Source organism: Desmodus rotundus, chromosome 5 (assembly GCF_022682495.2).
Source record: "Desmodus rotundus isolate HL8 chromosome 5, HLdesRot8A.1, whole genome shotgun sequence".
NCBI classification, from domain to species: Eukaryota; Metazoa; Chordata; class Mammalia; order Chiroptera; family Phyllostomidae; genus Desmodus; species Desmodus rotundus.
The window spans coordinates 157,755,055-157,782,247 of record NC_071391.1 but is presented as its reverse complement, the minus strand read 5'-3'; the positions used below and the strand labels follow the sequence as shown (position 1 = coordinate 157,782,247).

Below are 27,193 nucleotides of genomic sequence, written 5' to 3'. Positions count from 1 at the left end.
TGGACGGTTTTGTCTCCTTTAAACACTTTTGTGTTCCCATTAGCCTGGACCGTCGGGCAGAAACCTTCGCCTTGCTGGGCTCACAGTCAGGGACAGATACATTCAGGGAACGCACCCAGACCTCTGGGCCTGTCTCCTCCTCCACAGCTGTCCCTCTGGAGCCCCTTAATGGAACTCCCATTAATTTTTAAGTCAGTCCTAAATAGTCATAATCTCAGTAATGTGTGAAACCCGCAAGTTTAAACTCCTTCCTCCAGACAACAGGGATTCTACTCACGCATATAACACACACAGAGTTCATTCCTCTGACATCGGGAGAGGGCACGGCCTCCCCCGGGCCATCCCCAGCCCACCCTGGGAAATCCAGTGACCCAATGGGCATGAGGGGTCAGGGGCAAGTGGTTTCAAAATCACTCTTGTCCTTGCCCCCAGACCAAGCGCCCAATCAGAGGACGCGGTCTGCTCTGGAAAGTCTTGGCACAGCCTCGAGCCCAGAGGAGAACACACTCGCCTGGAAGAAGGTCATGCTGGCTCACAAACAAGAGTTTATAAGCTTGTTCCATCTCAAAATAGAAACACCAATTCCAGTGCAGAGTGAAACTGGGCAGGCCAGGATAAGCCTTGTTCTAAGGCACCACTTGAAGCATCCAAACGATCGTTCTTAGTGGCCAATGCAATGGAAGCAATCATTTTAATCTGAACAGTACGTTAAGCCTTCCCACGCCCTTGCTTTCACATTCCTTATTCCATATGATCCTCACATGTGAGGAATAAACACAAGCAATCAATTAATAGACCCGAGGACTAATAGGCGGTGGCAGACCTAGAACTGAGACCCCAGGTCTCCTGCTTGTTCCCCAGCATTCTTCTTCCTGTGGCAGGATGCCATTTAATGTCACCCACAGCAAGAACCGCCACCCCAATGGGAAGAACGTGTCTGTCGGCACAGCATTGTCTCAGGGGCCACAGCCTACCTGCTGATGGGTCCTGAAGCTATTTTCTATCTTAAGGTCAGGGGACATGCTGATTTAAATCCATTCTCAAGGGCAAATGACTAACAGCAGATTCCTTTTGGAGACCAAACAAGGGAAAGGGCAAGAGAGAATAAGCTCACTGGCCACCTGGACAGCAGTGTGATTTGGAGATGTCTTGAGAAGGAGAAGCAAACCTGGGAATATGGAAGCCGAACAAAACAATGCCCCTGCATTCTCCAAAAAGTCTCCCTGGAAAGTTCAGCCCCATCGGAATCTGCATCCTGTAGATCACAGGGTTCTACCCTGAGCGTCGGCTTTTATATTCTGGTGTTAAAGAGTTGCTACGGAGGTCCTGATTTTCCAAACTTGGTCTTTAAACAATATATCTATGTCCCCGTATCTGGGACAAGCCTTCGCCTCAGGGCTCCAGGTCACTGAACATGTATAACATTGATTGAAACATTTTGTGTTACAAACAAATTAACTTCCGGAATGAAAAACACAACCCTGCCTAAAGAGTAACTCCCAAATGTAAAATTTATCTCTAATAGTCTATCAGGGAAAAAATCTGAACTCAATACCCCTTTGCCTATTGAATAACACTAATCCTGCGCAATCACTCTTAGTAACCCTGCTTGTCTCTAGTTTGAGTGGAGCTTGTTAAAGCTAACCCATTTTTCTTCTCTGAAAGATGTAATCAGTAGTAAGGAAACTAGAAGTTTGGTGATCCTGCTAATCAATCTATGTTCCACAAATGAAAACACTCCCCAATTGGTAATTAGTTTTCAATGATGAAGTAATTAAATATTTCACTCTGAATTCCCTCTGCTCCGCATCTGGGGCTTTAGTAAATGTTGCATTTCCAAGCCCCTGTGCGCAATCTTGTTTTATTTATGGCCGGGCCTTTACAAGCTTTCTGAAACTCTGTCTAAACCACACAAAGGCAAGGGGAAACCTGACAATTAAGTGTTGAACTTGATTATTACAGTCGACCAGGCCAGAAAAAGCAGAGACACCTGATCCACACTTGGCCCAGAGTTATCAAGAAAACATGATTACATAGCTCGGGACGGTTTTCAGAGTTCAATATATAAAAGTGGAAGCCAAACGTTCTCTTATTTAACCTTGATGAGGTGCTTTGGGGAAATGAGAAAGGAGCCGGAGTCTTGCAAACAGATGTGTGTCTCGGTTTCATCCCACATCACCACGGCCCCTCTCCTGGTGTCCTCTCTGGTACCGAAAGGCAGCATTCACATCCAATGGAGGAATGAAAAATCCCCTGCTATATTGATTCAAAAATTCAAAAAGTTCCCTGACCAATGTGGGGCAAGACATGTTCCCAAAATCTATTTCTGAAAATTCAATATTTGTTCAAGTATTGGCTATTGTAAAAACTCCTGCCAGGAGTTGAGGCTGAAAGGTTTCATTAAGAACTCTTCACGCTTTCCCTTCACATGCATGGTTAACGATCAACAAACAGTTAACGGCCGGTGCATGATTCCAAGGAGGCACAGACGGACCCCAAAGGTGCCACTCTCCCCCCACAGTCCTCCAGCCTCGGCGGCCGGAGGCGCTGGTTATATGAAATTCCTGGTACCGCCTCCAATGCACTCCTCCCCCATTCACCTCTGGAAAACCGCCATGAGCAACAGGTAATCATGTGCATTTTCAAGGTCTCCATTATGGTTCAAACTCTTCAAGTTTTATAATTTTAAAATGGCAGGCACCGTTTCCTGCCCCTAAAGAATTCTCAACTCAGCGGGGCCGGTGCAGGAGGAGCAGCCCCTGACTAGGTGCTCTTTCCAAAGGTCAGGGAGAATTTAGGTTCAAAACAAGGCTGAACTTTCTTTCCTGAGCTCGCTCACAGCAGCATCAGTTCAGCTTAAGGGTTCTGTCGCAGGGTCAGTTAACAGTTACGGGCTCCGTGCCTCCCCCACGTCCAGCACCGGCCGTCTTACTGGGCTAAAAGAAGGTTATCGGCACTCTGTTTGGGGTGAAAAGAGCAAAGAAATAGGAAAGGTTCTGCTTTCGAACAATACGATTAGTAGGTAATCGACAACATATCGAGTGACCCAGACACTAATCTAGGAGATCGTTGATTGAATTTCAATGTTTTCACTTTAGGTTCATGGATCTACACACAGATGTTAGTAACAACACTTGATTAATAACCCTAGTTAGTATCCCTGAGGAAGAGATAGTTGGAAAATTCCTTTTGTTCTAAAAAAAAAAGTAACAAAATAAACTGATAGCTGGAGGTAAAATAAACATCTCAAGTGATAAAGTCAACACTTTGCATACTTGTACTAAGTGTGGCACTCAAGAAACACATTGTTGACTTGTCTTCTGAAGTGGCTTCTGCAGCAGCGGGACAATAGGATGTGGCCTTATATCGTTCTCAACATCATGGACGCAAATAGCGCTTTATTCACAGAGAGCCTTCCTACAGAAACATCTGCATTTCATATTAAATCGTGTTATCAGAATGGCGATCCTAATAAAACCTACTCACCGCAGTTTCTATGAAGAAATTGGATCAGGATACTACTCTATATTGTTTTAAATAAAATTATCTTGGCTAGCTCAAGAAAGAATTTTAAAGTAGTTATGAGCTAATAAAGGAGGACCAGAAAAAATTGGTGGGGGTGGGGTGTGAAGAAGAGAAATAAATTTCATTTTTCAGATTTGCATCAAGGATCATTATTAGCTTCAGAAAGTTGATTAATTAACTGGCATTTGAATGAATTTAATCTAAAATTGCAAGGTCCCCACAAAAATATGCCCATTATAAGGTTAATGGATTCAAAGCAAAAAATCAGCTTCAGAAAAGTGAATTAAAAATGGTTTACTGATAATGTTCAACACGCTATTTGAATATGAAAGACTAAGACTGCCCTGGCTGGTGTGACTCAGTGGATTGAGTGCCATCCTGCAAACCAGGGGGTCACTGGTTCAATTCCCAGTGAGGGTACATGCCTGGGTTGCGGGCTAGGTCCCCAGTAGGGGGAGCAGGAAAAGCAACTACACATTGATGTTCCTCTCTCTCTCTTTCACCCTCCCTTCCCCTCTCTCTGGAAGTAAATAAATAAAATCTTGAAAAAGGAAGGAAGGAAGGAAGGAAGGGAGGGAGGGAGGGAGCAAGAGAGGGAGGGAGGAAGAAAAAGAGAAAGAAAAGAGAAAAAGAGAAAGAAAGAAAGAAAGAAAGAAAGAAAGAAAGAAAGAAAGAAAGAAAGAAAGAAAGAAAGAAAGAAAGAAAGAAAGAAAGAAAGAAAGAAAGAAAGAAAGAAAGAAAGAAAGAAAGAAAGAAAGAAAGAAAGAAAGAAAGAAAAGACTAAGACGAGTAGACCAGCATCTGTAAAAATCATTTTGAAATAATTTATGTGAAAAGTTCAGTTGGATTTGAAATCCAATTATGTTATCATAAGAAATTTCAACATTGCATATACTGTTGAAAACGGAAAAAGTAAACCCATTAGACTTATTAAGAATGGAACACACCCTTGATGTGTAAAGAGACTGAATCACCTGTATTCCAGACAAGGGAGTTTCTAACCGCTGCAGAACAATAAATTGATGTCAACTCTTGTGCCAATTGCCTAACACTGAGCAAGCATTATTTCTCTGAGAGCTTGTGTGACCATCATTTATATTAAATGGTGACTGCCGAGAATTTGAAGGGGTCATCATTAAAAAGCATTGTTGAGGACTTGTGTGCAGCCATTTCAAGCATAAAAAAAGTCTTTTAAAAATTATGTTCAAAGAAGCAAATTGAAAATAAAATGTATTTGTTGTATTTTCCCTAATGACTCCTATTTATTTTCCGGCCATACTTTTCTAACATAAAGACAATGTGATCAATGTCCGAGTTATTCTGTATGCATATTGATATTTTCATTTCCTGAGTGTTCTATACTGTGATGCTCAAACCACGTGTCAGCTTAACTGGGCCATGGGGTGCCCAGATTTAAACGTTATTTCTAGGTGTGTCTGTGAGCATGTTTCTTGGTGAGACTAGCATTTGACGCAAGTAGATTGCCTTCCTCAATGTGGGTAGGCACCATCCAATCCACTGAAGACCCAAATAGAGCAAAAGGAAGAGGCAATAAGAATTGTTTCCTTTCTGCCTGACTGCTGGGCTGGGACATGGGTCTCACCCTGCCCTTGGGCCAGTGAAAGCTCCAGTGGCTCCCAGGCCTTTGGACTGGGGCTGGAATTCCACCACCGGCCATCCTGGCTCTCCAGCTTGCAGATGCTGAGACTTCTCAGCCTCCATAATCACACGAGCCAATTTCTCATAATAAATCTTCTATATATCCTATCAGTTCTGTTTCTCTGGAGAGCCCTAATATACATGCCTTGAAAATATATGAGAAGCATTGATTCAATCCAAAATTCATACGGGGTAGAGGGGGTGAATATCCAGAGAGGTTTTGTTTCACCAACCAATCAGTACCAAAGCCAAAAATTCTAACCCAGAGCTTGCTACCACCCTCCCAGCCAGCACCGCTCTCGTCGGGAGTGTCAGGTATTAAAGTAGCGTGTGTGTTCCACAGACACCGGTGCTTTCCTCCATCCTTCCACATCCGCGTCTCTGGTCTTGCCCAGCTCCCAAACTGGAATGCCCTCCGCTCCCCTGTCCACTTGCTGGAGTCTCCCTCATTCTTCATGGAGAGCTTCAGTGCCACTTTCCCGTCTGCGCCAAGCTACATGGCTTCCTCTGTCAGAGCTTTTTCGGTGTCCACTGTCTCAGTCAGTTGTACAGCATTTTCCTCACGAGACAATGGTCGACTCGGTTCACCCATCTGTTCCATCCCCGTAATTAGGCCGAGTCAGGGACTGTGTCTTCACTTCCTGCAAACCCTTAGTGCCTCTAGGAAATGCCTCCTTGGTGCTCCATAAATGAGCAATGGTTTGACTACAGACTACAGATGCCTTCCATTAAGACCTGGAGCCCTAGGTCTATAGACAGTTGGAGTTGCAACCCCCAGGGCGGGCCATCTACCCCAACTGCTCACCGTAGACTTGGGAACTCTGAGGCCCAAAGAGGGTCATGTGGCCAGACAGTGGTAGCCTTGGGACCAAGCCCGGTCTGATGGACCCCAGTCTTAATGTTTTTAAGTTCCCCATAAACATGCTTACGTCACAGCCAAAGGAAAGCTACTATTATGAAGGCTTCACAATTCCAAATTTCTTTTTCTTTAACTATAGCAATGTCAACTCCGAAATAACCATTCACAAATGTGCCATTTATTTATGAACCAAGATGGCCTCATGTTGTAATAGACTTTTTACATGGGTTTTAAAAAGATCTTAAATTTGGCATCTCTTTTCAGTCTTCACTTAGTTCAGTGAGTATTTTCTGAATCCCTACTATGTGATGCTCTGTGAGGTGCTGATAACTGTACTAAATGACAATAAACTTGCACGAACCATCAACTATGTTTAGTGAACACCTGAACATTTGCTATATTTAGAAAGATAGGAGGTATGGGTTCAAATCCTGCCTTCACCACATATGTGGCTATGTGATCACATTCTCAGCTACGTGATCTTGAACAAGTTACTCTGCTTGTCTGTGCCTCTGTTTCGTCATTTGTAAAACATTGATAAAAATGATCCCCACCTTGTATGGTTATTTGAAGAGTTAAATAAGAAAATGTTTGTTATACACAAGTAGCTGTAAATGCTCAAAATATATTGGTATTCTTTCTTTCTCCTGAGCTAACAGTTTAACTTTCAGTTACGGGGTCACGAATTAGCAAAAGGCCACGATCCCAACTACTTCTTGCAGAAACCGGCCTCCTAATAATCAGGTCCCAAGGCTGCGGAGATTGTCCTCCCTGTAACAACGCAACTCTCCAAGGACTCATAACTTCAGCCAGAAAGGCCATAGGCCATAAGCACTGAGGACCACAACAGTCTCGTGGCTGTTAATGACTGCTTGGCACCCTATAATTTAAAAGCCTAGGAGAGGAGTGAGCTGGGATTCAGGGGTACACCCCAAAGCTCCCACAGGACTGACACAGCAGAAGAAAGCAACGCCACCCAGGATCAGGTCTGGAGAGAATACCCCCCTTACATTCCAACACAGTGAATTTCTAATATGATAGACAGATTAATATTATTAACTTTGGCAAATCCATAGCCCTTTGACCCCTGGAGAGTAGAGAAGGGACTCATTGATCTGGAGCGTCTCCAAAAATAATTTCACGTGAGAAATATTTCTCTTGGACGGTCCCTACAGAGGAAGTCTGCTAAATTAGACAGCGTAACCTGGAGAGGTCATGTATCAATGCTGATGCTCTTATTGGTTGGAAGGTGTGCATGTCATGGCCTAAAATATAGACTTGTCAGGGAGACCAAAACAAGGGTCATGAAATTTTATTGTGGAGGGACTTTACGACCTGAGCAGGAAGATCAAGAGGCAGCTACAGACCACACCAGCCTGGATGAGAAGCAAAGCTTCAGCTGCGAAGAACTTCACCCTTCAAGCTTGTGAGGAGAACATATAAAGACCTTCTGCATGTCTTTAAAAGGAGAAGCTTCAAGGAAAATGAGGAGAAGCTCTGAACTCTGTGGGATAAGATTGCAGGGTTTTCCTCCAAACCACACGTGGAGACCAGAGGACTGACCCTAGCCCACTTCCTGAGAAAACGCAGGCCTGCACCAGTACAGCCAACCAAGGTTGGAATAAGCTATCGGTTCTACTCAGAAGCAGCTGCTCATCTTTAACGAACTCGGAAGGGCCAAAGAGGTCAGGAAATCTTAGAAGTAAGGGATGGAACACATCCAAGAGATCACCTTATTTATCCTCCTGACAGTTAGATTGTTCTGTCCAATCCTCTCTGCAGCATTTCATCCACCTCCTGGCAGAGTCCCCTGTGAAGAGCCACATCCCCCTGGAGGCTCATGCTGTCAGGAAGCATTTCATGATTTCTGGCCTCCTTGCTTCTCCTTTGACTTTCCACACTGCAGGTCTAGTCTGGTGGGGCCAGATGTTTGGCTGGAGATCTGGGATTGAACCCAGGAAGAGAAGGTCGGGAAGAGCCATGGAGCTGTGCACATTCTGACATCTACCAATGACCACGAGTACTCAGACAGAGGTAGACTCACAAGTGGGAAGATGACCGGGAAGCCAGGGCCAGCCTGTGGGGCAGGGCTTCCTGTTGAAGGAGCCGGCTGCCAGAAGGAGCTCAGTGAAATTTTAGAGGTCTTTGGAAGACCCTCTGCCTGTCACCTCCCCCATCCTTCTCTCCTAATCTCTCCCCACTGTCATCCTGCCTCCAGGAACTAAAGTCCTTTATCATACAGTGAGAACTAAAGCTAATAAAGGGAAGACACGGTAGCTGATTCTGTAACCCAGGAAGAAACAGCCTGTGCCAGCTCCCTTCCAAACCCAGTTCTTGATGGGAGAGCTCGCTGCGAACTCTGGGAAGAAGAGACTATGCCTGGCTGGTGTATCATGATATCCCACCAGGCAGGGCACCAGGCATGCATGTGTCCCATTGAAGGGAAGTAAAGCAGGGGGCCCTCAACACAAAGAAAGAAGGAGGCACTTCACAAATCAGGTTGTAGGAAGTGAATAACCGAACTGTGTGGCTGAGTTCTTTGAAGAGACCATTTATGAAGTTAAAATTTTAAGCTCCTCAACAGGCTCTAGGGGATGACGCCTTTGTTTATTATTCTGAAGATGTCAGCATGCAGTTGCCTATCGGGCACTTGGTGGCTGCACAGACTAAATGAATGGATCGCCCCTAAGGCAGGGCGGTACCAGGCCAGGAGACAAAGTCCTCTGCCACTTACTAACTATATAACTTTGGGCAACTTGCTTAACTTCTTTGTGCCTCAGGGTCTTCATCTGTCAAATGGGGGTAATGGTACTAACCTTATGGAATTGTGATGAGACTAAATGCATGGGCCCATGCCTGTGACACACATAGTAAGTGCTACATAAATGTTAGCTCGGTTATTTCCCCCTCTCTTCTATCCACAAACTTGCATCTCTTCTCAGGCTCCCTATTCTGGCAAATCCTATCACCATCCCCCCGGGCACCGAGCCAGAAAGCCCAGTGTCACAGCCCTTGCACAAAGGGGAACAAGGTCATGAAAAAAGGACTTGGCGTGATACCACTATTTCTCCTGCTTTCAGTTTCTGCACTTTTCACGGGGCTTCCAACAGCAGAATATTGGGACAGAGCATACAGAAGTTCACAGTCTCCGTGGTCTGTAGGAGTCACTATGAGGAGGGCCCAAGTGGCGGCCACTCGCTCTGGTGACTTTGTACTTTGGATCTGCATTTGCTGGACCTTTATAGTAACACACCAACTGCTTAAAAAATAAGGATGTTTTTGTTAATCCAGGAAACAGATATGAAGAGCGTTTTACAAGGTGCAATCTCTTTGAAAAATTAATCAAACTGTTGAACTCAACATACTAGATGTGTTTGTAAATAAACTTATGGCATGAATCTTTAATGCTTCTTCTCTTGGGGGTGGGGAGTGGAGTGAAGAAAGCCCGGTACACCCTGCCCCCTCCTGCTCACTCTCTATTATCCACTCCCAGCCCCCAGTCAGCCTGTAATCTCATAAAATCTACCTCATTCCTGTGCCTTTCCACCTTCGTCCTTGGTTCTGTCTTAGTTCAGGCAGAACCATCTTAATTCACAATCCATCTTCCATGGTACTTCTAGATCTAATCATGCCATTATCCATAAGTCGTGTTGGTCCTTCAAAACTTGGTAAATCCATTCACAGATTTACACATTTCTTTTCTAAATAATACAAAGCACACAGATATAGCACGAGGACACTGCTCTCTGCCTCCCCCACTAAGCTGTAAACTTCTTAAGAGTAGCACCATGCCCTTCACTTTAATTCTCTAATGCTGAGAGCAGGACCTGGCACGTCGCACATGCTCATGTATTTGTTACTTAGACAGAATGATGGATGGATGGCACAGCAGGAGAGGAGAATCCTCCAGAACACTCATCAGACCAATAGGGAGACAGTCAAAGCCAAGACTTCACTGAAGCCAAAGAAGAAAAACTATGGATCTCCCCCTTTCACCCTCCCCCAAAAATGACGTTGTCACAAACCATCTCACATATGAGGCAGGTGAATATGGAGGAAAGACTTTCAGACTTCATTTCAAATAGGAGACATTGGCCAAAACAATCCCAACAAATAACACAAATAGAAGTGAAACCAGGAGACTCATACTATCATTATTAACTGCCCTGTCACTATAATTTATTGTATTCTAGCATAAGCCAAACTAATTAGGCCTTATTTTGCAAACAAAATTTTCATGGCCTGCTACATGAAATTCTTCTCTAATAGGTAGCATCTGCTGTATTTATTTCACCATTAATTTTGTAACCTTCTCCAAAACAAACATTAGGCTCATGTGATGTGATTCAGACAGAAGAGATGAGCTACGTGGCCTGGGGATACACAAGCAGTCCCTAAGTCCACCAGTCTTCCTAGACATGTCTTCCCCAAGAGTCTAGACAGATGATGGCCAGCCAGCCCAGTTCTTGGTAGGCTGCGCCTGCACCAACCGTCCTCCATTCAGAACTCACCCACCTGTTGTTAGGTGCAAGGAGCCTAAAGAAAGGATGATCTAATCCGAGGCAGCTTCCTGGATATAAGAGAGCTCTGGAACAGGGCCTTGAAAGATGACAATACAAGAACTCCAAGGAATTGTTTTGAGTGAGAAGCTATAATAAGATCAAAGGGCAACATGGATAGCAGGAGACATGATTTGCTTTCCACATACCTACTTCTGGTCTCTCCAAGATAGAGACCTTTTCCCCAATGCCATGAGCAAATTTGAAGAGCAACAATGGCCACAGCTCAGGAAATCACCACTGTCACCAAATGCACTGTGCCTCTCGGCACACCACGTGACAAGCAAGCAGGCAGCAATGTTGCCAGGTATCTAAGGTGGCAGGACCTCTCTGTGGGCACTTGGCATGTCCACCCCCATGCTGACCAAGCTGCAGGAACACAGAGAGGCAGAAAGCCTGGTCCCTAGCTTTGGCAGAGAGGCAAGTCTCACACGTAAACGGATGAACTCCAGCCCTGATGTGGCTCACCCCCAGCCTTGCTCTGTCCTCATAGAAGCTTGGCCTTCTCATCGATTCGAACTGCCTCCAGCCTTGGTCTATCCTGAATGTGGGCAGGCAATGATCTTTTGGGAAACAATCAGCTCTCCTTTCTTCTCCCAGTTACCAGACTTTTCCTTGGTGAAAGACTTTGAGAAGGCTCCTTCCCACCGGCTTCACTGGGCACAGCAAGGCCTACCCAAGACCTCCCTGGACTGGTCCTGCTTTCCAGGAAATGATGCCCTTTGCCTTTCCTATTCCTTGGCTCACATCTTTTTGGGTACTGTGACCATTCTGTGCCTGCTGACTCACCAAACACTAACAGCCAAAGCCTCAAGCTCCTACTATAATTCATTTGCTTTCTGCCCCCAGCTCCTCTTTGCCCTGCATCCCTCAGGGCAACCAGCCCATTGAACAAGCATGCCTGTGCAGCTGAAAGATTGGTGAGTTCATCTCCAGGGAGACCACAACCAATGAGCAAGAGGGACCCATGGTTCCACCTCTCCAGGTATGTCCTTAGGGGGCAGCTGGGAGAGTATTCTTTACCACCCAGTTCCCACTGCCCTCAGTGGTACCCTTGACAATGTGCCCTCATGTAGGCTTTCCTTCCTCCCTCAGTCTGCCCAGCCCTCACTCCTGTTGCCTGGAATCACCTCCTAAATAAGCTACCCTGTAAGTCCTTTTCTCGGGCTCTGTTTTCCAGGCAGACCCAACCCATGTGAAGCCCCTGCCCCTGCTGCTGTTGGAAACAACATCACAGATGCAACTCTGCCCATGGGCATGAGTCACTCTTCTGCGGAAAGACCAGACCCTGAGTGACAGACCCAAACTAGTCCAAATCTGCCTGGGAGAAAGCGCCAAGTGATCCTTCCCAGATGGTCCACCTCTAGAGCTTGCCAGTTCTTTTGTTCTTCCCTAATAATAGCTTATATTTTTTAAAAAACTAAAGTAAAAGAAAGAAAATAACTTTCCTATGATTTTTGCTTTGCTTTGATGTCAAAAGCAGTAGAAGTTGTATTAAAAATCTTATTGTTAATATATGGCCACCAAATGCATGGTACTGTTGGGTAAACTACTGTAATAATAGTAGTTGTGTCTGCGATAAAAAGCAAAAAAATTGACATCAAGTTTTATTTCAGGATAATAGGCAGTCTGCATGTCAGGAGGTCTGGATTCTACAACCAGACGGATTTTCACTCTCTCTATAACCCTGGACTTGTCCCATTATGATTTCGGGTCCCTTGGTTTCCTGTAGGTAATTTGAGAATAACAGTGCAGGTGCTGATGTATGTGAGGACAGATGAGTGACGGTGAAGAAATGCAGTTCATTGTCATTGTCTTTGTTAGAACTCCGTGACTCTGGAGTCAAAGTACAGCAACAGATGCATCACGATTGGATTTTATACACAGACTCACTCTGTCAACAAATATGACTTAAGAGCCAACTATGTGACAGGCCATCTTCTAAGCACTGGGGGCCCCGGGGTGAACAAGACAGACGTGGGGACCCTGTCTTCACAGAACTGGCCTCCTTGTGTTCGCTCCCTACCTAGAAATCGGGTCACACAGCAGACATCCAGAAGGACTGCTTTCTGAAGGAAGGATATGCTTCAGAGACCTCCCACAAGCTGCTGCATTTACTGGGAATACTCTTCTCTGTACATACATATATACGTTGTCTCTTCACCTGGAGACTGCTCTTGGTCCTCTGATCCATTTGTCTATCTTACCTACTTAAGTGAAAACTAAGAAAACAGGAACCAGATCTGTGTGGTTGACTGTTTTACTCTCAGGGATCAGGGGAGTATCAAACACACATCAACAAGTAGCTGCTGAATGGATGAACAAATGAAGGAATGAAGAGTGAAGAGCATATCTAGGGGTCTGAAGGCAGAAGTGTGTGTGCAATAGGAAGCAATTGTAAGAAGATGCATGTGAATGAAGCTACAGAAGACTCACCAAGAAAGTCCACGTGACTTGCTTGCTGATAACACCGTGCTCCAGCTCACAGTTTGAGCGAGTATGATCAGTCTGTCCCTTTTTAAAGGGAGCAACATTTTAAATCACACAGACAAAGACAAAGGGAAACACAGAGAGAGAGAGAGACAGACAGACAGACACAAAGATTGAAAGAGAGAAAGATGGGTGGGGGGAGATAAGTTTTTCTGCTAGAACCTAAGTCCGTTTATACCATCTGTCAAAGTCTTCTCATTCAATTGAGATAAAAACACTAATGTCTATTAGATATCAAGTATATATAAATACCAATATGTGTTTCGGGGGCACTGACCACCAGGGTAGCCAGAGGGTGACTAGGTGAAGATCCCAGAATCCATGCCATGGAAGGAATGGTCAAGGGAAAGCTGGTTTACATGGGGAAGAGGAATTGTAAAGGACACACCACACCTGCTGGGAAATTCCCAGCAGGCTGACTGACGCACACGGTGGGAAGTCAACTTATGCGCTGTGGTTCCAAAGCACAGAATTAGAACCAATGATGGAAAGTACAACACACAGGTTTTTGGCAAAAGGTGAGGACAAATTTTCTAGCAGCTAGAGCAACCCAACAGTGGCCATGGCCACCCACAGGTAGGGTAAGCCAGCGCTGCTCCAGGAGTGCCCGTGGCTGGTTGCTGAGCTGTTGTTACTAGTCTGTGACAAGGTACATAGAGAAGCTGAGAGCGAACATTCAGAAACAGGTACAGCAATGGGTCCTTGCTGTGACATCAGAGCCTGACACACCTGGGAGAGTGGCACAGAGACTGGGTCTTGTCAAACTGCCGTGGGGAGTCACACTTGGCCTGAGCCACCACGCGCACCTGAGACCATGAGGTCACGTGGCTATCTAAACGTTAGCTTGTCATCTGAAAATGTGATACAGTCTAGAATCTCCTGCTTTCATCAATCAAAGGATTTAATTTACTCATGACTTTCAGGATAAAATAGTTGCGACGGTCTATCAATGAGAAATTGAGGATGAATTTTTTTCAAGCAATATCTCTGATTTCACTTTGAATAACAGTGAAAAAAATGAAATATCCTTAACTGGCTGAAATTGTTTTAAAAGAATTTTAAATTCCCACTAACCTAGCTCTGGTTTGCCTACTACGACCACTATTTTAACAGAGCATAGAAATCATTTAGAGATACATTACACTCTGAGTAGTATTGTCCATCCCGCCTTACTTAAATTAATTAGCCAGCAGGAAGCTAACTCGTGTGTCACACCACAGTATTTATTCCCGGTGTCCACTCACACTGCCTGCACAGGTACTGCATAGGGAGACTCCTATTTACTCACAGCTTACTGTCCTTACTATACTACAACAGAATGGCCAATATTCACTAGTGTAAAAGCCATTCTATACATTAATCACCTAAACACACATCTGTAATAAATGTATCCAGTTTTTATCATTCCTTTTTCTCCTATGCTGTATTTGTTTCGATGACATTTATTGCAACATAATTTTCTGTCTGTGAATTATGGTAAAATATGATGGTTTGTATTTTATGTGTTTTTTTATTTGTTTTTCCAGTATTTCCACTCTTCAGTAATCATCCTTATTATATGTTATATAAGTGTTGGTTTGCAGTGGACTGGAATTTTTATTTTTATTTTTATTATTATTTTTTAATTTTTTAAAAGATTTTATTTATTTATTTTAGACAGAGGGAGAGAAACATTAATGTGTGGTTGCCTCTCGTGCACCCCCCACCAGGGACCTGGCCCACAACCCAGGCATGTGCCCTGACTGGGAATCAAACCAGTAACCCTTTGGTTCACAGGCCAGCACTCAATCCACCGAGCCACACCAGCCAGAGCTATTTTTACTTTTTTAGATAAATTATTCTTTTTTATTTTTTTATCTAATTTTCTTTTTTTTAAATATATTTTTTACTGTTGTTCTATAGACAGAGAAGCACTGTTGTAACTGTCCCACCAGAGCTGAGGACGCACTGACATGACCCTGGACTGGGAGCTGTCACTTCAGAAGGTGGGTGACACTAATTACCCCCCCGCCCAAGGCAATGTCTCAACACACTAGGCCCTGCATCCAAAAGCATTGTGCAAAGTGCACACAACTGCAAATACCAAACCAATGAATGGTATAAATTGCAGATTGATTAATAAAAGAAAAAGAAAAAACTCCACATAGTTCAGGGGAGGCATGAGAGCTTGTTGGGGTTTCAAAGCCGTGTCAGATGAGTAAGGCTTGATGGAAACAGAGCTTTTTAGCCTTGAAAAGTGGACACCTCAAGAATACATCATCACTGTCCTCAAAAAAAAATCTTAAGGTCATCATGGCAGAAGGTAAGTGAATTCTAAGAAGTTCGCTAAGAGGGTTCACATGGTAAAGTTACAACTGATAGGTAGAAGGTTCAGACAGGCAGACATGGATTCAAAGAGAATTTCTCGAGTATCACAGTTGCTCAGAAATAAAGTGAGCAGACCCACACGGCAGTGACTTCCTGTCACTGTCACTTGCGTTCTCCAACAGCCCAGGAGCTTTGAGGCTGCCGAGGGGACTGCTGTGCAACATGGATGAGCTGGCATTGTATCGGGTTCGTACTAATTTTTCCAGAGACTGTGCTAGCCGTTTACTATGTGACATTTTTTATTCTAACCTCACAGGAAATCTGGGCAGAGGGTGTCATTGTCCTCACTTTATAAATAAGAAATCAGAAGCTCAGAGTGGTAGTCAGGAGGTGCCGTCCCTGGCTGGCTGACCTCATGCTCTAACCAGAACATAACACTGTCACCAACTCTCCAAGTCCATGACTCCACATCCCTCCAAATACTGAAATGGGATGAGAAACTTAAAACAGAGAAGCAGTATCGCCAAGAACAAAGTGGCCAAAGTGTTTTCTTTCACATGTCATGAAGTCCCTTTTGAAGTTCCTTCTGGAATTTGGGGCTCTTCATTCTCTGAAGACATCCACAAGGCAGCATACAAGTGCCTCCATTCTTCCTTTCCATAGGCTTCTCCCCCTTCTATAACTTTTCTCCTTCTCACCCCAAGTACCCAGGACCCCCATCCTCCCAGGATAGAAGAGATCTCATTGCTACTCCAACACCAACTGTTCTCCAGGACACTGTAAGTTAAGACAGGTGACTACAGACAGCCAAGATTAGCCCAGAAGAAAAATCTGAAATGGTGGCATTTCTGATGCAGGAAGAAAGATTCTTTTCTACAAAGGGCCTTTCTAGTACTCTTAACTATACCACAGAGGGCCTGCTGAGCTCCCGGTGGCAAAGCAGGTCCTTCTCTTACATAATATCCATACAGGCACCTTTCAGCAGTTATTTACCTGGAAAATACACAGATTCATTTGCTGATGCTTTGGAGAAAGATTTGCAAATCCTCTTCTGTAAAGAGAAGTCTGTTCAGTGACTTGACTAAGACAGAACCTCTCTGCTTTGATCCTCGCAGAAAAGAGATCCCAAGATTCTGACTCACACTTAATGCCCCAACTCTGAGCAGCCCAGCCCAGCCCTGGGCCTAGAGCAAGCTGGCACTCTCCTGTCTGCTCACTCTTTCTGTCTCTCCGTCTCTCCGTCTCTCCGTCTCTCTGTCTCTCTCTCTGTTGCTTTTGATTTTGCATACCCTGAGTCATCGCTACAGATTCCACGCAACCGGCTGGTGGCCAGCATCCAGCTCTGCATTGCTTGCCTTGATGGATGTGTGTCCTCTTAAGCATCAGCTCAGGGCACCTGTCTCTCTCCGCTGCTGCGGGCCAGCACTGACCCCCATCTGCCCTTACCTGTCTTCAGCACGTGGCCCCCTGGGCTGTTAGTAGCAAATCTTTCCTCTTCTCATAATGGATCTGTCTGATTATGCAACTGTGTCTGTCCACTTGTGACAGCATTCTCAGCTTTGTGTAACCTCCAAACAGATGAATAATTTTCATCTTGTGCATTTCAATGAGCTTGGGAAACATTCAGGGTTCAGAGGTACAACTAGAAATATTTCCAGGAAGATGAGTCAAGTAATGTTGGAGGTGACTGGGAACGAGAAGAAAGGGTCCCGCCACGCCTCTCTTGTGAGCCAACAGTTCTGACGTGCACTTTGGGGTCACTGTTTCCAGTTTGAAATCCTTGGCTGTGGAAATGAAAGGTCTGCCTCTTTGTTCTGCCTCCCACTTTCTCCTCCTTCTCTTCCTCCCACTTCTCTCCCTCCCAGTTCCTACCATCATGCAGGACATTGCCTAATGCTCACTGATAGCCTGCTAAGCCTCGCTTAGTCTATCAGAGTCCCCCACTTTTGTAAGTGTTTAGAAACCCATGCATTTGACAGTAGAATCATTGCTTTCTAAGTAAGGATGGCTGCCTCCTTCCCCCAGCATGTGACTGGGACCCTTCATGTTTTTCTTGGGACCTTAGGGTGCCTTTAAATAATGCAAACTTTCCAAACTATCCAACAAAAATATTCCCAACACACCTCTCATAACAACACTATCCTAGACTGTGGTGCGAAATAAACTGAGGATTTATCTAGACAACAGCTTCAACATGTCTTGAAGGCGTCAAAAATGGCAGATAGATGTGACACTCATCAAGGTAATTCTGTTAACCAAACTCAGATCCTCCATGGTTTTAAGAATATATACACTACAGGGATGGAGATGAACCATTGGTTGACTTTGACTCCAAAGGTGTTGTTGATGGGCAGGAGCAGAGGCACCTCTCAGACACGATTATGTACTCAAGGCTCTAAATAACAGCAGCTCACCCTGGTGCAATGCTTTGCATAGAGAAGTGATTTGCGTCATCCGCGTGCTTTGCAGAGATTCAGCACAGGTATCCTGAGTGAACAAATGGCAGAAACTATACTGGGAACAAGCTGGACAGTTCACCTTCCCGTGGGAGCAGAGAATGTTGGTTCTAGGCCCAGGTCTGCTTCCTGCTCCTGCTGCCACAGTACAACTTACATGAAGCCTTTGCTTCTCAGCATTAGAAGTCCCTCCAGCCTTGACGCCAGTCTGGCCACCTGAACAGGAGGCCTGAGCTCTCTGGAAGCCAAGACGCCTGGAGCTCTTCCCATTTCTAAGGTGCCATTCACTTTCAGCCTTTCTCCTTCCTCCCGCCAGTCTGACCACTCGTTCTGGGGCTCCTCCCAGGATTCCTCCTCTTCTGCTCAATCTTTACCTGTTCATATTCTCCAAACTTCTTTTTGGCCAACTCTTTATACCCTTTCCGAACAAGCTCATCCATTCTCTTGACTTCCACACGCACACTGAAATCTCCCAAAACCACAGACCAGGTAAGAGCTCTCTCTCACCACTTCTTCAGTATTCTAAGAACCATTGTACCCATACACATTCTAATTTCCTATTATTTCAGCCCTTTCTGTCAAAATACTCCAACCCTTGAAATTTTGCCTAATCAAGAAGGCAGCACAGTGAGGTGAAAAGAGCATGGAACTCAGGGTTTAAGGTATACCATTTACGAGCTGCGGGTCTCTGGATCACCGGTCTCCACTGCCTGTCTCCTCGGCTGGATGATGAGACCAAAGCTGCAGGGTTGCCATGAGGATTGAATAAGGCAAAGCATGTGAGGTATTCTGCACAGGGCTTTGCTCATCACCAGTCTTAAATGAGTGGTACTGATATAATAATAACAACAACAGCCACGGCATCAGCAATCCTGAAACAGCTGGAGGTGGCCATGCCCTCAGACAGGGTGCTTCTGCTCCCCCGGCCCTGGGTGGGCACATGCTGTCAGCCATCCCTAAAGCCTCTCTGTCCTCCTGCTCCTATTCCACTTGGGATCCTCTCCACTTCATGTGTGCTCTCAGAATGAGAGTAAATCCCTTTACCTGTCCTCCTGAAACCCCGGCGTAAGACAGGAAGTTCCAATAATAATAAAAAAACATCAGGCAACCAACCTATTTTTCCACTGACTTCTCATTTGTGAACTCTCCTCTGCTCTGAGTGCCTGGGAAGATCAGTGCAGCTGCCCTGAGCTCAAGAGCCCTGAGGATGGTAGGCGCAGTGGGGGACTTCCATGGGGCTCAAAAGGGGAAATAGGACCCAGCAGGACTAAAGACAGCAGAGATGCCCCACAGGCTGGCCATTCTAGCCTTGACTGCAAAGCCAAGGGCTCTTAAATGGACCTTATTTTCCAGTTGAAATCAACCTCAAAGAGTAAGGGTGTCCTACAAGCACCCCAATGGTCCTTAGAAACACACTAGAAATGTCCATTGTGCACGCAGAAACATTTTTGGGTCTCTCTTTTTCAACATGAAGGTATCTTCATTTCTTAATTTTAACACCCAGCGTTAAATTGGATTTCATAACTTCTCATCAGCTTGTTTTTCTCATTTCAGGTAAGGCTCCCCTTCATTCCAGAATACCATGATTTGATGAACAAAGGCATGTTAATGCCACCCAAACCTTCTCAGAAACCATTCTTTATCTGTTCCGTCTGTCAGATGCCCCAAGAAAGCGTTTGAGTCCTGATTTAACTGGAGCTTAGCAGAGTGACAGACAACTGCAGCTAGTCAGCTTCCCGATACTGTACCTGACTCTGTAGACATCAGCGGAAACAGTGCTCCCCAACCTTTTTCTCTTCTTGGTGCGCACAGAAAGCGATACCTTTTGCATGACTCCCTGGGGTAAACGGATGCTGCTGCTCACAGCTGGAGGTAACTAAGCCACAGCCCAGGAGGGCCCCAGGACCTGCATGGCTGCCCCCAAGAATTGAGGGGCTCAGTATTTCAGACACACCTGTAATCCATTTGCAGCAGCTCAGCAGGCCCTGGCACCCCCATTGAGAAGCTCTACCTAAAAGATGGTCTTATTGCCTGTGAGACCAATAGAACGTTCATTCCTTTAAATAAGATCTTCTCTTCAGAAAGTCCCAAGTCTATTTTTCACCTCTATGTGAGCTCCCCTGAAATATATTTCCCATCCGGTAGTCAGGGCTCTGTCATGCTCAGTGAGGAAGGTGGTGTGGTGGCCGCGGTAAAGAATCAGGAGCCATGTGGATGGTGAATTTATGATTCAGCAGCCGCCGCTTCTGACTCACTCACACGCGATGACCTGTGGAAAAACACTGGACTTTGACAGGCCCCAATCAGATGAGCGGGAAAATGCTATCAGAAGAGGTTTCTGCTGGAAACCCAACACTGTGTGAAAATTGAGACTTCCTGAGAGATAAATTAAAAGCAAGCTCTACAGGAGCAGCATGACGAAAGCCACATGTTGAACCTCAGCAGATGCAAGTCAGAAAAGAACCAGAGCCTGTAATATCACACAGTGTCTCAGTCATGCGTGCCTATGAACTGCCGAACTGTGTCAACAAAGGCACCTGGCCGCTGTCCTTTCTGTGTCACAAGCATCAAGTTGGAAAGCCTGTGGACTCTGAAACCAGGCAGCCCTGGGGCAGGATCCGGGCTCCAATCCATCTGGTGGGGTGTTGGGCATGTCACTCCCCATCTTTGAGTCTCAGCTGTCTTATCTGTAAAACGGGGATAGACATATCCTCAGGACTACATCCATAGATATCAAAACAAAACATTTCTGACAAATAGTCAGCAATGACTCTTGACCTTTACAAAGCACCAGTAACAAAGGAAAAGTTTCTACTGAATAGAAGCTCAGGGGATCAATAGGAGAGGCTATTCCTCTGAAGCCAAGGCTGCTTTAGTTTAATATCGTAACAGAAGAATTCTCTCCAAAAACGATTAGAGACAACAGTTGGAAGGGAGACTTCCAGCATGGGGTAGACAGGCTTTTTCTTATTCTTGTTAAAACACTTTTCACTCCTACTAAAATGTTTCTCTTATGCCTCCAGTTAAAAACCCTGGGCATTATACATAAAACAAACATAAGAACTCTAAAAGGTAGAGAGAAGAATCCAGACTGGCAAGGAACCTCGGAGCCTAAGGAACAGTGTGATAATGAGCTGCTGATCCCCTGGGTTTTCTTTTTCCCTCATGTATCCCAGACTGGGTGCTGGAGAATCCAGCCACCCAGAAACATCCATGAGAACTGACAAAAACAAACAAACAAAGTGGAAAAAAAGCTAGCTCTCCCTAGTGAAAGTAACAGGAAAGGGACATCTTAGCAAGACAGAAAAGTTGAGAAAGTAACCTCTCCACCCTAGAGAAACATCATGAAAAAAAAATTACTACACCCATCTCCATCATTAAAGGCTGATTGGGAACCTGGACTTTAACATCCACCTGGCTATAACCTGGAGCCCCAACCCACCTATCCACATGTCTCCCACTGAAGGTGTGGCATGAGAGAAGACTGAGAGGGAAGCCAGGACTTTCACCCATGACTGGCTGTAACAAGAACCGTCCAGGCAGAGTCAGTGAAGGAGGTGTGGGAACCCTGGACTTCCACCCCCAACAAAAGGTAACAAAGTGTCCCCTCCCTTCTATAGCCTAGTGAAGAGTCAGGACTTCCACCACCAGCCCGCAGGAAATAGGAACTCTACCTGTGCTGTGTCGACGAAGACTGCAGAAACAAGGCACCCCTCCCATCCCAAATGGGGCGGTATCAACAGAGGCCTATTGGAAAGTCTTAATTTCCACTCCTACCCAGGAATAACTTGGCACCCTTTGCCCATCCACCCCTCTGCTTCAGGGTGTCAACCGAAACCACGTACAGAGCTAGGACTTCTCACCAACCTGATAGTAAGGAGGCGGGACCCTCATTTCCCTTCTAATGTGATGTCAGAGGAGGCTTGCTAAAACAGACATACCGTAAATAAGATCCAGAGCCTCATAACATAATACCAAAAGTGTCCAGGTTACAATAAAAAAAATCATTCAGCATACCAAGAACCAGAAAAATCCCAGTTTGAGTAAAACGAGACAATAAGCAGGTGCCAAAACCAAGATGACACAGATGTTGGAATTACCTGAAAAATATTTTGAAGTAGCCATCATAAAAATACCTCAGTGAGTAACTATGAGAACACTTGTAACAAATGAAAAAATAGTCTCACCAAGAAGTAGGACCAGAAAGATATTTTAGAACTGAAGAATACAATAACAAAAACAGAAATTTGATGGACGGGCTCAAGAGCAGAATGGTAAGAAACAGAGGAAAGAATCGTGAACTTAAATATGTAACGGTAGAAATTACCCAATCTGAAAAACAGAGAGAAAAATAGTCTAAAAAATATTAACAGAAATCCAGGGCCATGCGAACACTAACAAAAGGTCTAAAATTTGTATTCTCAGAATCCAGAAGGAAAAGAAAAAAAAGGGTGTGGTTAAAAATACTCAGAGAAGCAATGCTGAAAATTTCCCAAATTTGACAGAGGATGTAAACCTCCAGGTTCAGGATTTGGAGGGAACTCCAAACAGAATATACCCGCAGAAATCCAGCCCAGGAGACAGCACAATAAAACTTCTGGAAATTAGAGACCTAGGAAAATATCCTGAAAGCAACAATAGAAAAGTAACATCTTTACTATACAGGAGAAACAATTCAGATGACAGTGAATTTCTCATCAGAAACCATGAAGGTCAGAAAGAAGTAGAAAAACATTTTTCAAGTGCAGAAAGCAAAGAACTGTCCATCCAAATTCTATAGAAAGCAAATGTATCTTTCAGGAACAAAGGGAAAATAAATACATTTTCAGATGAAGAAAAGCTAGAATTTGTTGCCAGCAAATCAACCCCCAAAAAATGGCTAGGAAAATTTTCTTTAAAAAAAAGGAAATGATTTTTTAAAAAGGAATCTTGGACTATCAAAAAGAAAGAAAGGACAATAGAAAGACCAAAAATATGGGTAAATGCCATAGATTTTCCTTCTCCTCTTGAGTTTTCTAAGCATTGTCTTATGTGATTTGCAAGGCAGGTAGAAGAAATATTTAAGACAATTTTAAGGAGGGAGGGGATAAAGGAACTTAAAGAGAGATAAGGTGTTTATACTTCACTCAAATTGGTAAATTGTGATGTTATGCATATGTTAATGCCTACAGCAACCACTAAAAATGTTATCCAAAAAGATACACTAATACAATCTATAATCAAAATAAAATTATTGAAAAATTTAACCCAAACAAAGTTTAAAAAAGAGAGAGATGAAATATAGAGGGAATAATCAGAAAGCAAAAATATAAAATGTCACACTGAAGCTCTAACATATAAATAATCATATTAAGTGTAAATTGTCTAAATACACCAATTAATAGACAAAGATCAGCAGAGTGGGAAAAAATATGACCCAACTAGATACTGTCTATAAACTCACTTCACATATAATGATATTAAGTAAGTTATAAGTAAAAGGATGTAAAAGATACACCGTGCAAATCTTAATCAAAAGAAAGCAAGAGTGGCTATGTTATCAGGTAAAGGAAGTGTCAAAGCAAAGATAATTACCAGGGACAGAGAGGAACACTGTGTTAGAATAATAAAGGGGTTTTATCCACCAAGAAAACAGCAGTCCTGTTTATGAATAGACATCTTTGTATTTCGTATCATACCTTTCCATTTTCTCAGGTCTCCTTATGCATCCTTTTGTAATAGCCTAATGTTTTTTAATCTAACATATGCTCATCTCTTGACTTGTGATATTAATTAATAAATATTTTGAGGGAGATAATTTGAGGTTATGCAAATATACTGTTTATCCTTAAGGTTTCACCCACTAATCTTAACATTAACCTGCATGTTGCCTGAACCAATTATTACTGGGATGGTCTAATGGAGTTTTCTAATTCCCTTATTTCTCTACTTTTACTAGCTGGGAATTCTGCTGATTCTGTTTGGTGGCTACATACTAGCCAGTTGTAAAGCCGAAACCTAGCTTGTACAAAGGTATCCTCATGATGGGCCCTGGAGTTATTTTTGCTCTCATAGACAAAATAATAAGTTAATTGTGTCCTTGCCTACTACAGAATTTATAGCTCACACTTCTAAAAGTATATGTTAGAATTCATCTTATTCCTACCACTGGCAACGCTAAAACAATGAGAAATGCATTTGTAACTCTGTTACGTAAAGTCAAATTGCTCTCCATAAGGACATACCATGACAAATTTGCTCTAATAGACAAATATAGAGCAGCAAGCCCAAGGGGTAGAGAATACACATTATTTCCAAGCCCACGCACAGAAACATTTATGAAAATTGACACATGTTTGGCTGTAAAACAAGCCACAGTACACTTCACAGGATTGGTGTCAAACAGATCACATTCTCTGATCTGCTTGGATCACAATGGAATAAAATACAAAACGCACTGAAAAGATAACTAGAAGCATCCGTAGGTTTGAGAATTAAGAAACATGGATCTAAATAACTCGTGGGTCAGAGATAAAGTTAGAGTATGTTTAGAACTATATAATAAAAAGTATGTTATATATCATGTGGGACACACAGTAGGTGGGATGAAGATAAAGCTGTTTTAATAAAAGGGGCTAAAGGAAGGGAGAGCCCGTTGAAGCCTCTGACCATAAGAACAGATATTAAAGATATGCCAGAGGTTAAATAAACAGAATATAATGACTGTTTTTGTAGTATTCCATAAACTCAGGCAGAAAAATGTCTGGGAGAGCTCTCCAGGCATATCGTCACACGGGAAGGAGGGGAAATGTCAAAAAGACTCATTGAGAACACCTCACCCTCTTTCTAGAAAAAGCTAGTTTTACCCGTGTGCAGAAATGTGGACATAAAAACAGACATACAGTCCTGTAGAGTCTATAGCACTGTTCTCCTGATGCAAACTCCTACCCAGTGTGCTGAGGAGTGAGCTCCTCCACTGGCCCACTCTGGATTCTTCTTGTGTTTTTCAACTTCCTCCTCTGGTCCCATGGGGATCCAGGTCGGCACAGGTCTGAGTCTACATAGTCCCCCACCGTGCTGAGTCCAGCATGCCTCTCCAGACCTGTGGCCCCTCAGCCGCCATCAGCATCCTCTGCTCCCGGGCTCCCGGGCTATGCCACAGTGCCCCAGGGAAGCCAGGCTTATATTGGATGGATGAGAGTCGCAGCAATAGAGCTGGATTCCTCCTTCACGCCTCCTCCTGCTGCTGCACTCTGGAAGAGGGGGTGGGAGGCCAGACTCGTCTGCTTCTGGGGCAAATGCCTTTGCTTATGTCCCATGGCCTGGCTTGTGGGAGGGAGTCAGAAAGAGGTTAACAGGCCAGTGCTGCGGGTGCATCATTATGGGTTCTGGCTTCCCCCACCGCTAACCCAACCTTCTGTGTTGCTGGGGACAGTGAGCCAGGGACCCCCTGGAATTCCCACAAAGACAGAGACCCTGGCCCGGATATCTCACCCCTCTCTCCATCGGCCTATGGGGCTGGGGGGTGGCTGGGGTGTTGGCAACAGAAGTAGAGAACAGTTTTCCAGGCTCTCAGTCAGCTCTGACCAGGGAGCGGACAGTGGTCTGACTGCTGGTGACAGCTATCTTTAGAACACAGAGTCGGTGGTGCCTGCGGTTTCTGTGGTGGGCCCTAGTGCTTCAGGCTCAGACATAAAGTCCTGTAACATACACACCCAGGACTCAGAGGGCAGAGTCATCTCTCTCCAAGGAGCTGAACAGAGGGGCACTCTGTCACATGGGACATTCTGGGTGAGCAGGGCGAACAGTCTGCAGTCCCACAGGGCCCCACACTCCAAAGGGTGCCCCACGCTTGGGGTTTAATGCTCTGCAGTTGCCGTTTTGAAATCCTTGATAGTTTTATCTGTGAATTTCTATTTCATAAGTGTTATGGGTTGAGTTGTGGCCTCCCCCACCCTAATGTATATGTTGAAGCTATAACTTCCTCAGAGTGCAATCTTATTTGGAAATAAGGACATGGGAAATGTAATTAATTAAGTTAAAATGAGGTCACATTGGAATGAGGTGGGCCCTAATCCAGCAAGTCTGGTGTCCTCACAAAAAGAGGAATTTGGACACAGAGACAGACACGTGCAGAAAGAAGACAATGCGAATGCACAGAGTCCATCTTTCATAAGTCAAAGGATGTCTGAGACCACCAGGAGCTAGGGGAGATGCAGGGGACAGATTCTCCCCACAGTCCTCAGAAGGAGCCAACCCTACAGACACTCTGATCATGGACTTCCGGCCTGCAGAACTGGGAGACACTGAATTTCTGTCATCGAAGCCACTTGGCCATGGTACTTGCAGGACAGCCATAGGGAACGAATCCAGTCAGTGAAATCCAATGGGACAGGGGGTCACACACCAGGGGTTTGCAGCCTTCCACCACCTTCCTGCTCCCCCCAATGGGTTCTAGGTGGTCCCCTCTCTAGCCTCCACTCAGTGACACCCTGCTATCATTCTCATGTGGGAAGGGTCAGAAATACACACATCTCACGCACTGAGTCACAGTGCCCACGCTGGGTGAGGGTCACGTTTGCCCTGCAAGTGACCCCATGCCCCGGAGACAGGGAAATTAAATAGCAAATAAAAAAACCCGTGATAGGTTTGGAAAAAGACTATGGGAACAAGGGGGAAAAGCTTTTTCCTGCTATTTGAACAAGGCTACCCATATTTTCATTTCGCACAAGATTCCACAAATTATATAGCCAGCATCATGGGAGAGAAGAATGAAGTTTCACATTTAGAGAGGCCAAAGCAAAAAGTAAAGGAAAGAAGGCAGCCAGTTTTGAAACCCCTGGTTCCAGCTGTTCCTGAAGCCCAGGTACTATGACTTGAGGATCCTCTGAGACACACCAACGTCCTTATAATACAATGCCTCACATATTCAAGAGAGTTTAAGTTTTCACTCCATAACCTATAACCAAAAGAACCCTAGTTCATAACAGCATGGATATATATATGAATTTGAATTCTCCAAATTTGAAATAGCTCAAAATTATTCAAATTCACTTCATACACAATAATGTGAATCCTTTTTTTTTGAAAACTCTTCTGGGATCACGTCATTTCCAGGCTATGTGGACGAATGAATTATAAGCTATGTTTTCACATTAAGATCATGTTAGAACCATTTTAGCTGTTAAGGAGAACATCACATCTTTAACAATATCCTGCAAAACCATGTTGCTGTAACTGCACTCACGACTTGTGTGGGTTCTTTAACGTTTACTATTATTATAACTTCAAATCTCTTTTTATATCTTACAGTAATATTATCCAAGCATTCATTAAGTGATAATAATAGCAGCAATAAT

The 27,193-nt window shown here is 44.3% G+C and overlaps 1 pseudogene; it reads left to right on the top strand.

Moving 5' to 3' along the window:
• Nucleotides 1–2,615: 2,615 nt before the first annotated feature.
• On the top strand, nucleotides 2,616–9,314 carry LOC128780926 (cytochrome c oxidase subunit 7C, mitochondrial-like; annotated as a pseudogene).
• Nucleotides 9,315–27,193: the final 17,879 nt, after the last annotated feature.